This window comes from Octopus bimaculoides, chromosome 3, assembly GCF_046866305.1.
Source record: "Octopus bimaculoides isolate indiv1 chromosome 3, ASM4686630v1, whole genome shotgun sequence".
Classification (NCBI taxonomy): domain Eukaryota; kingdom Metazoa; phylum Mollusca; class Cephalopoda; order Octopoda; family Octopodidae; genus Octopus; species Octopus bimaculoides.
In genome coordinates this window covers 111844013-111856512 of record NC_142930.1, presented here as the reverse complement: position 1 = coordinate 111856512, position 12500 = coordinate 111844013, and positions in this window count along the sequence as shown.

Here is a 12500-nt window from a genome sequence, read left to right as displayed (position 1 = left end):
CTCCCTAACTCTCTCTTCCTTCTCTCTCCCTAACTCTCTCTTCCTTCTCTCTCCCTCTCCCTCTCTATATATGATATATATGTATGTATATACATGTATGCATATGTATATATGTATGTATATATATATATGCGTGTATATATATATATATATATATATATATATATATATATATATATATATATATATATATATATATATACATACACACACACACACACATATATATATACGTACATATATAAGTGTGGTCATGTATGTAATGAATATGGGTCATCTTGTCTTCTCCCTAGTATCTTTCTACCTGCCAAATTTTGCTAACAACGCTTTAATCGATCTAAGGTTATCTGTGCTGTAGAAGATACTTACTTATGGCACTGTGCCTCCCGACTGAACTGGAAACCATGATTTCTAAAACTGACAATGTAACCACATACTCACGATAGAGTCTGAAATATAAACAATAGATATTTATTTATTAATGGGATAAATCGAATCAATTTGTCAAGCATTTACGTTCCGATCTATTTCAGTAAATGTTTATCATTGCTATTGACATTTTCCCAGGAGTTATAGAATGAATATTTGTCTAGCACACCAGCGCGACAAACACCATCAGCTGCTTAACCTTTCATGAAGAGATGTATCCATCAATAGGTCATCTGTTTATCTATTATACGTGACTACACAAAGTGACACTGCAGAACAATGTATTTACTTTAAAACAAAGACACAATGAAACATCTAATGCATATTTGATCTCATTGCATATATTTCGCTTTGTATATATTTCTATTTTCATTGACTTTTATCTCCCATGAATGCTACAACTATTTCTGTTTTAGAAAGCTTGTGATGAGTTTAGGCATGAAGCCATATGAGAAGAACTCATACGACAAGATTGTATTTAAATTTAAGACTGCGTCGAACAACACATATATATATATTTTGTTCTATATTTTAGAGATGAGGAATTCTGTACATTATTTACATTGGACGGATATGTCCTCCTTATCTTGCTTGTTGTTTACACAATGTTTCGGCTGATATACTCTCCAGCCTTCTCCTGGTAGAATTTTAAACCAAACCCTGGGTTCTCATTCCTAAGGTATTTTTTAAACTCGGAATCTCGGGGTTAGTAGCCCGCGCTCTTAGTCATTACACTGTATGCCCACGGGCAATTATAAAGCGAATTTTAGGGCTTATAAACCTAATATTTATATATCCTTCCTTAAAACCGGTTCCCATATTCTACTCATATCTGCACTAGGTCTGCTTAGGAGGTTATTGTGTCCTAGCATATGTGCTGCTTCTTTTGGTTTTCGTATTTTCCAGTGGTGTTCTCTGTCGATTATTTTAACTTCATCCCACAGGAGAAAGTGGTCTTCGCTTTCCATACATGATCAGCTATAAGAATACTTATAGCTTAATTGAGATGTGACGTTCATGAGCTTCTTAGTAAGAGCAGTGAAATTCATTCAGTTGAAAATTAGAATACACTAACAATGTAAATATATAAAGATCTTACTCATTCTCTTTTCCCTGAAGCTGTGATGAGGAAATAGCCACATGTATGCCTCTACGTGGTCGTTCTTGGTGCTGGAAATACCAACATTCTAATTTCTTTACTACCCACAAAGGGCTACACACAGAGGGGAAAAACAATGGCAGACAAACGGATTAAGTTGATTATATCGACCCCAGTGCGTAACTGGTACTTATTTAATCGGCCCAGAAGGGATGAAAGGCAAAGTCGACCTCGGCAGAATTTGAACTCAGAACGTAGCGGCAGATGATTTAGGTGCATATGTCTTTCCTTGTTGAAAGTTAACAGGGACTGATCTGAGAAGTATTTGGATAAAATTACTGGCAACTCGAACAGAATTCTTAGTAGTTATTCTCTATTTTAGCTTTCAGATAATTTGGTCTCTCCTGGAATGCAACATGGTGCATCAATAAGTATCAGAAAGACAGGAAGGAAAGACAGAGCTCTTCTAGGAAATAACACTATATGTAAGGCCATGCGAACCCGGAAATCTTTGGCCGATTGACCAACATTTCAATCAATTACTGTTGGTTCTGATGATGATGATGATGATGATGATGATGATGATGATGATGGTGGTGGTGGTGGTGGTGGTGGTGGTGGTGGTCTGGTGTGACGGTGGTGGTGGTGGTGGTCTGGTGTGACGGTGGTGGTGTCGGTGTGGGGTGGTGTGGTGTGGGGTGGTGGTGGTGGTGGTGGTGGTGGTGGTGGTGATGCTTGTGATGATGATGATGATGATGATGATGGTTATGGTGGTGGTGGTGGTGGTTGCAGTGGTGATGCTTGTGATAATGATGATGATGATGACGACGATGACGATGACGACGGCGACGAAGATGCCTATGACAGCGACAACGACGACGACGATAATTAAAATGATGATGATTAGAAGAAGGAAAACAAAAGAGAGAAGAAGCTGTTACTTAGCTTTTGGACTGAATGAAACTTTCAGCTCTTCTATATGTTATATTCCAACCAATTTTATCAATATTCATTTCTTTGAATCTCTTCTTCATTCATTGAGAAGTTGAAACAAGAAGCTGTTTAACATGAAATTCAATCATTTAATGGTACTTTTGTTTGTCTCAAATCTTGTTCATCACTCATAATGTTATATGTTAAAGATTTACACGATAAAGTATGATGCCTTCTAATGTCTATTCTTTCCTTTGCATTGATTTTCAACACGAAAGCTCCAGTCTGTTCAGATAAGTACACGAAGCGGCAGTGAAGGGTTAATCAATTATTTCTGCCAAAAATAACTGATTACTTAATCTGCAATGAATTCTATATTTGAGAAAATTATCTTTCTGACCCAGTGCATTGACTCTCAGCTACTCTGATAGCATCCGGTGGTTTGAGCTAGTTTTCATTCTCACTCTCTAAGATAGATAACTTTACACTGATTCAATTCTTGATAGTGAAATTATTGGATCTACTAAGAGGTATAACCTCGCTGTTATAGCCTCAGCTCTCTTATCAGAGCAATGATCCCTTCCTGGAATCGCTTTACGCGTGTATTGAAATGCAATCTACTTAACTTATCGCAACCGACATTGAGAAACAAACATCTACACATACTTTATTGACAAATATTAGCGTAACATTTTCTTAGACATCACTATCCAATATTCTGCATCATCAAACCGTTTTTCATAGTCTCTCTATATGTTTGTATGATTAGAATCTTTTCGTAAACCAAAAGAATTTATGTTCTCCAAAATGGACCTTTCTCCTCCACATTAAACACCGCTAGCGTCTTGTGATATAAATTGAAATGAACATTAATAAGTCTGTTCTGTTGAATAAATTCTAGACTTGGTTAAGTGCTTCTTGGATATATATATATATATATATATATATATATATATATATATATATATATATATATATATATATATATATATATATGCACACACATGCTTATATATATATTATATATTTATATATATACATGCATACATATATATTATAGTGTGGATTTTCTAAAATACATCAAAATGGATTTTAAATAATTCAAATTTTATTTTATATAAACGGAACAATACGTTGAGTAGAATGATTACATACATTTAATATCCCAAAGTTAGTCTACTGTCAACTTTGCTTAGAGATGGTCTCTTCTTTACTGCAGGATAAATGAAATTGCAATTTTTACTACGCTGGCTTGATCATGGAAGGATGTGTGTATGTGTACTAGGGGGTGCTAAAAAGTTCCTGGCTTTAAGGGTGTCACGAAATGCCTGATTGGAGACCCACACTTCCGTGTTCTTTTACAGGGCTTAGAAAAAATGAAGGAAGTCTGCAATAAATGTATGAATCTTAGAGCGGAATATGTTAAATAAAATTATAATTAACTTATCCATCTGTATTTTCTTTTACCCAGGGCCAATCGCAAACATCTAACATTTTGTTTTTGAAAATATATGAGTATTGTTTTTCATTTTGGTAAAAAAAAATTTCCATGACTTCTTGTTTCCTTACATTTCCTTCTGTATCTTCCTGGAATTATTTTTATTTTCCATTAATTTTCTTCCATCCGTAAGTACTTTATTGAGGTAGCTTCTACATGTTCATTCCCCGATACAAATATGTGCTACATTTTCTTCAAGTTGTACAGTACCATTTTGAAACAGAAACTACTCCAGAAAATGTAGCCATTGGTGTAGAAAACATTGGACAAACAAACAAACAAAAAAGGCTAGATTAGTCTTTCCTTACTCATTATGACCGATTTGAAGCTGAAAAACAAAAGATGAATGACTAAACAACAATTTCCATGCGATAACATGAAGCATGGTGTGTTTACTTTATGCGACGCTTTGGAACGTTGTAGTAACATTGTTAATGAGTGACAGGGATCCTCTATCGCAACTAAAGAAGCCATGATGAGAGAGTGTATTTCAGCTGTAGTTCATTGTAAATGAATAGTCATCTTAACTTTAATCCCCAGAATGGTTTTCCAGAAACTTTATACTAACTTACAATTCATGGGTGCATACTCACACGCATTCAATATTTTGTTATTATTGAATTGAGTTTTACTAATTCAAACCACAGTTAACAAGTTGCCTTGAATTCTATTTATTATACTTAGCCACAAGTAATAGTCTGGTTCTGGCAGCGTTCCTACTCTTCTGAGTGAGAGAGAATAAACACCTGTAAAATGAACAGATGAAACAGTTTATATTGAAATAGTTGAACATTCAAGTGAATTATTTCCTCAGGACATAAAGTAACTTTCCCAAAGCATTAATATTAAGTAGACTACTTTACACAACGTTCTATTGTTTCTATAATACATTATACAACACTGCATTATAGTATATTGTCTACATTAAAATAGTAATTGAAATAGATAAAAAAATAAAATAAAACTGTCACGATAGTGTAAAACGAGTTTTCCATTTTGCTTTTGTCATATTCAAAGAAACGGGGTACAGAAAATGGAATTAAAAGGTTTGGAAAGAGAATTGAGTGCAAGGGCTTGGCTGAGATTCAAAACAATGTCACAAACGTAGATTTTGTAAAGCTCACCAACGCAGTTAAATGGAATTGTTAAGATTTTACCTTAAAAGGAGGAACAGCATTGCAATATCTGAAAGCTGTCATAAAACGACAGACTATAAAACTCTTTATAACAACATCAGCAATACTGACAGCAACACGAAATCACTCATGTATTAATTTGGCACAATTAGGATGTCAATATTTTAATTGCCAATTTCTATTCAATTACGAATATTTAATTTACTCATTTTACTTCACCTAATATAATCTGTCTGTAAAATTCTCCTCTTCGTTCGGTCCCATGTCTTATATATATTGATTACTTAAAGATCAATTTGATTAATGATACGAATATGAAGCCCATACTTCAAAAAGCATAAGCTACTGGCCCTTCCATCACACTCTTCATTATGGTATTTCTAAGTTTTTGATTTCTTATAATTCATTCTTTCAGTGGCCCTATTTAAGTAAAACACTTTCATTCACGAGAGTATAAAAGCTCAATTTATGGGTTACGAAACTTACAACCAAGATGTCATCCTAGTAGCACTTTACTGTCTCACGGACTAAAGCACTTAAATTTCATATGCTTTGTACAAACCTGTTATCGTAATACAACCAAATACATAATGTTACCTATTCTGCTTTTAATACTAAAAGCAACAGCTTTTAGCAATAATGAAATTAACGTAATTTTAATTTGTTATTTCAAACTCACTCCAAGTTGTTGAAAAACGTGTTAAATGCAACTGAATCATTTTCTAAACCCGAATGTCAACTGCTTAAGCAAAAATTGAGGCACGAACTTAGTTTAAGCAGTTGACAATCGAATGTCCAGGATTGACAAGCTTCAACAAAGGCGAAACACGTTTGTCGTACTCGTGTGTCACGATAATTGTTTTGCTCCGGAACACGAACAGCATCCACAGAATCTAAGGTGAAATAACAAATAAATAAACTGTGCTCATTTCAGAAAAACGTTTTTCCTCTGGATTAGAAGAACCTTAAATGCATGCTAAAACACTAGATCGGAGGGTATTAACAAATGTAAGCACTTCAACAAACATTCCACTTTGATATTGGCACACATCAGCACCACAACCATTTCCATCAACACCAACAGTCATGAAACAGGATTACACTATTTTCTTTAATTCTTTAATGTGTATCAGTTTGAATGCTGCAGTCATGCTGGAGCACCACCGTTGAACAATTCAGAACTAAACAAAGGCAACCGAAACTTATACAACTCTAAAGGGATATTTGGTAGGAAAAAAGGTTGGGAAGAACTTCTGCAAGTGGACACTCAAATTGCTAGAAATAACAACTTCCTGAAATAACAATTTTCTGAAAATATGCCCTCCCGTCTTAAATAGGAAAGACACATTGGAACAGGTGACCCAACATACTTCTAAAAAAAAAAGGCAGAAGGCGTAGTGGTTAGGGTGTTGCTGTCTCGATGGCAAGATCGTGGTTTCAAATTATGGATTGGGCTGTGCATTGTGTTCTTGAGCAAAACACTTCATTTCACGTTGCTCCAGTTCACCCACCTGCAAATAAGTATTCCTGGAATGAACTGGTCTCTTGTTGAGAAGGATTATTGTAATCTCGGCCGCTCATGCGCCATGGAAACCAGGTAACCGACCCTATGGATCCCGAGACAGTATTTTACTTCAGAAAAAAAAGAGACAGTCGGTAAGGGAATACATTTGATTATAGATGTCCCTGCTCAGTATTGATCACGTGCTAAACAACAACAACAACAACAGCAACAACAACAGGAACAAGAACAGCAATAGGCCAATGAAATAGCTGCTATATTATTTCTTGGTTTGTTAAAAGCGACAGGAAAATCTCATTACATTACAACCCAGCGACTGTTTAAAAAAAACGGAAAATCGTTAGTTCTATAAAACGTCAGGACGGTCGTGTCCGGAACGTACGTTTGATTCAATGTCACCTCAACCAGCGAGGACCTAAGTAAAAAGAACAAATATATATTTTCGTTTCGCTCAATTCTTGTATTCCACCAATGGAACTTTCTCCAAATATTGTTGTGATTAGTCCAAAATAATTTGACATAAGCATACATTTACGTATAAGTTACCATGAGGTGGATGTTAATTGAATTTCTGGAGAGATGAATGCTTAAAAAATTAAGCAACATCATATGTAACAGCCAAAATTATGATTAATTAATGGTACACTTGCTGAATTTAGACACAACCGAAATTAGCAAGCCAAAATTAACCATCGTCTGGTTCAGGCATCAATAGTCTCCATACAGGAATGCACGTATGTATTTATGCAACTATATCTGTTCGTATATGCGTGAGTATGTAGAGGGACATATAGAATTGTATGTGAATGTAAAATCTATTTATCTGTGTACTTATCTAACTCTCATTCAGTCTCTCTGTATGTGTGTATGTCTGCCTCTGCTGTGTATCTTTCTCTGTCTCGCTTGATACAAACACACACTCACGCACACACTCATACGCACACACACACAGACGCTCACACACACATATACACACATACACACACATATACATACACACACACACTCACACATACGCACACACACATATACTCACACACATACATAAAATACAGACAGACGGATGGGCTGCCTGGTATTGCTACAACTGTTTCATTAGAAACCTTTATTGTGACAAACTTATTACTTGATTAGACATGTATCTGTGTGGGTACATACAAGCATATATATATATATGTATACATATATATATATATATATATATATATATATATATATATATATATATATATATATATATATATATATATATATATGATTATGATGATGAAGATGATGATTATACATTTTTGGAATCCCAATGTATTTTTACTTGATTAATCTTGTAATTAATCGGATGGAAAAACAGATGAAAAGGAAAACATCATATTAAATGGTGATAATTATCGTTTTGATAATTTTAAAAGTTATGCAATTGTAGACGCTAGCGAGAAAACAGAATAAGTTTGCTATTTTTATTGTCGTCGTCATCGCCGTTCACCTCCTCCTTCTCCTCCTATTCATCATTATCATAACCACCTTCATCATCATCATCATCACCATCATCATCATCATCAACGTCATCATCATCATCATCATCATCATCATCGAGATCATCATCACCATCATCATCATATCTATTGTTAATATTATTATTATTATTATTATTATTCAGGTCACTGTTTGGAATCGAACTCGGAATCTTAAACCCGCGCTCTTAACCACTACGCCATATGCCCGTGGAATGAGAACCTTGGGAATGAGAAACCAGGTTCGAAATTTCCCCAAGACACTTGATGAAGGCTGGAGGGTATATCAGCCAAAAAACGTTATGTTAACAACAAACAAGATGAGGACAAATATCCGTCAAATGTAAATAATGTAAATAATGTAAATAATGTAAATAATGAACATAATTCCTCATCTCTTAAATATAGAACTGTATTTCCATAGTTTGTTTATTTTGTTCTCTATAACCATATCCCATCTTCGTACTTCAATGGTATGTTCAGTCTTCATTGGAAAGTCTCATAAGATACTCAAAATTCTGAAATTCTTATTTTCTATCACAGCCCTTGGTTCGTGTCCTTACCTTTCATTCTCTGGGGATCAACAAAACCATTACCGGTTTGGCACTGGAGTCGATATAATCAACATATCCCCTATCCTAAAACTACTGGCATTGTACCCAAATTCAATAACATTACTAATATTATTAGTTTCATTCAAGGACGAAAAACCAGCAGAATCGTTAGCACGCCGGACGAAATGCTTAGCGGGATTTCGCCCGTCGCTACGTTCCGAATTCAAATTCCGTGAGGTTGACTTAGCCGTTCATCCTTTCAAGGTCGATGAAATCAGTACCAGTTGAACACTGGGGTCAATATAATCGACTAATCTCCACCTCTCTCAAGCTGCCCTCGTGGCAAAATTTGAAAAGTTTCTCAGTTTTGCTTGTTTTTCACATCTTAGTATTTCATTTATTATCATTTTCACTTCGGTCTTACCAATAACTCTTTTCTCTCTCTTCTCTTCTTCCCTCTGTATTATTTCCAACTATCACTACGAATTCTCTCTCTCTCTCTCTCTCTCTCTCTGTCTCTCTCTCTCTCTCTCTCTGTCTCTCTCTCTCTGCCTCTCTCTCTCTGTCTCTCTCTCTCTGTCTCTGTCTGTCTGTCTCTCTCTCTCTCTCTCTCTCTCTCTCTCTCTCTCTCTCTCTGTCTTTCTCTCATATTCGTCTATGCTTCTAAAAGGATATATTGCACAACTCGCTGTAATCAAGTAGTTGTCGGCCACTAACATGAACCAATTTGTTCAGCTAACACTTCAACAAGTTCAATGGAGCAGAGAAACAAGTGAATTGTTAAAACATCGATCAATACACGTGTCTCAATTGATATCAAAACGTAAATATTCAAGAGCATTATACATACATACATACATACATACATGCATATATATATATATATATATATATATATATATATATATATATATATATATATATATATATATATATATATATATATATATATATATATATATATATTTATTTATTTATTTATTTATTTATGTATATATATGTGTGTGTGTGTGTGTGTGTATGATGCATACGTATACACACACACACGCATATATATATATAAATGTACATTCATACATATATACAAATATACATATCTATCTATCTATCTACCTATCTATCTATCTATCAATATATATATATATATATATATATATATATATATATATATATATATATATATATATATATGTACGTATGTATATATGTATACATATATATGTATACATATGAATGTATATCTGTATTTATGCACACATATATCATATATGCACATATATATGCATGTATATCTAACTATCAATCTATCCCGCTATCCACATATATGTGAGTGTATATTATATACATACACACATACATACATACATATATAAATACACATACATACTTATATACATCTATGCATATCTATCTAGTTGTGTGCGTGCACATGCTATTTTTGTATAATAATCCATGACCAGCTAATATTCAACAGGAACTCTTAAACACAGTTACTGCTGCACATATAGCTTCACCAGACAAATGACTAAATCAATACGAAATGCCTATCAGTCAAGAATAACGAAAAACCACGGTAAACTAGATCTGTAGCAATCCCAATAATTGTTCTATGCTTCACTCCAAAATCTGTGATACACAGAGAGTAACAATATATGCATAGCTTTTATTGCCCTGACGAAGAACAGCTGTAAATCTCAGGTTCCACCATTACGTCCGTTCTTTCAGAAATAGAAGAAAAGCTTATTCAAATATATTTTGTCCTTAAAGTCGCAAAAATGCCTGAGATATAACATCAAATGGAAGCTCATGCACCAAGCTATAGCTTAAGAACACAATAGAATCTGTCGTTATTGATTTGCACCAGAAACAAATTCTCAACATTGATCCACCCCTGGCTAACTAAAACGCAAAATTAGAACTATTTTTCCCCTGTATATACTAAGTTACCTTTTGAAAACACTTCAAATGAAACTAACAGCAACTGATGCCATCTAGTCTGAAGCCATCTAGTCTATTATATGACAGCACTTCACAACACCACACCAGGCCTATTTAAAACACAACACACTGCTTTCAACTGTTTCCACATAGAAAAATATCTTTCACTTAAATCGCCAAGCCTTTAGTGACCGTCCACACATATTACCATCATAATTCTCTCCTTTTCCAGAACCCTACTACGCAGACATTTGAAATTCTCTTATTCTATAATTTGAAAATAGTACAATTTTATTATTTCATAGTTCATAATATTTTAATTCATATTTTTTTATTTCATAATTTAATAATTTTATTGTTTCAAATTTGATAATACAATAATTTTATAAATTTAGAATTTTATAATAGTACAGCATGGTATTGGGTTGTCCGGAAAGTTCGTGCCGATTTATAGTAGCTTACCTTTCGACTTACTTGCCATGAAACCACCTCAATTCTGGGAAGAGGGTATTTTCATGTTAAAGGAAAGATGGAGATGCATTGTACAACAAAATGGTTCATATTTGGTTGATTAAAAATGTAATGACTAGTATTTATTGACTTTTTTCTTTCCATTAAAAATCGACACGATCTTTCCGGACAACCCAATAATTTGCATTCGATATTTTGTATTCATCGTTCAGGTTTACATTTCATGTTTTGTTTTCTATGACTTTTTGATTTTAAAATGTCGGAACATTTTTACTCCATCGTAACTTTCCAAATACGCGATCATCTTTTTTAAATCTAATATCCTGGATTTCGTATGTTTTTGCCTACTAAATTTATGATACGATTTCTGTCATCCTAAATATACATTAAGACACAACTGCATATTCATGCTTGTTACATCTTGCTACGTGAATTGCTACATGAATTCGCACATGCGTCCATTTCTGTGCATCTGTGTTGTTATGTCGCATAAAAACTTGCACTTGCATAGACAACGACGCATGGGTACAGCTATGATTTCAAGAATGTCACAATGATTGCCATATACGTGTGAGGGTATACGTTTGTATATATGTGTGAATGTATGTATACCCTCCACACACAGACATACATACAGACAGACATACATATACACACATTAGGTTGTCAGATAAATTCGTTCGTTTTTCTTACATTGATTTTAATCTTTATTTTTCATCAATAATTTTAACAGATCAGTCGCCTGAGTGTACCAACTTGCATTTCGATCTCTTTTGTCTGCTAGGATGGATTTTCTTCCCTTCCAGTTGTATATTTAAGAGATAAGAAATTATGTGCATTATTTACATTATTTACATTTTGACGGATATTTGTCCTCATTTTGTTTGTTGTTAACACGACGTTTCGGCTGATATACCCTCTAGCATTCATCAAGCGTCTTGTGGAAATTTCAAACATGGGTTCTCGTTCCTGAGGTATTTTTTGATGTTATTATTATTATTATTATTATTATTATTATTATTATTATTATTACTATTATTATTGTTCAGTAGTTTTATTTTTATAACATCCTTTCACTTCACTACCGAGCGCAGCTCTGTGCGCCTTGGGTATGTGCTGTGGTTTGCTGTGGTGCTCTTATGCTTACTGTATTGAAAGTGATTTGCGTAGAATGCGTGCAGTACCAAGTAGTGCAATTTTCTGTATGTTATATATATTTGTAAGTCCTGGTGTTTTTGTTATGTATTTGTCTGAATATTTTTTTATTATACCTAAGGCACCTACTATGATAGGAATTGTTTCTGTTTTTAGACTCCACATTAGAGTTATCTCTATTTCCAGGTCTTTGTATTTTGAAAGTTTTTCCATTTTTTTTCGAGAAACGTTGTCATCTGCTGGTATTGATACATCAA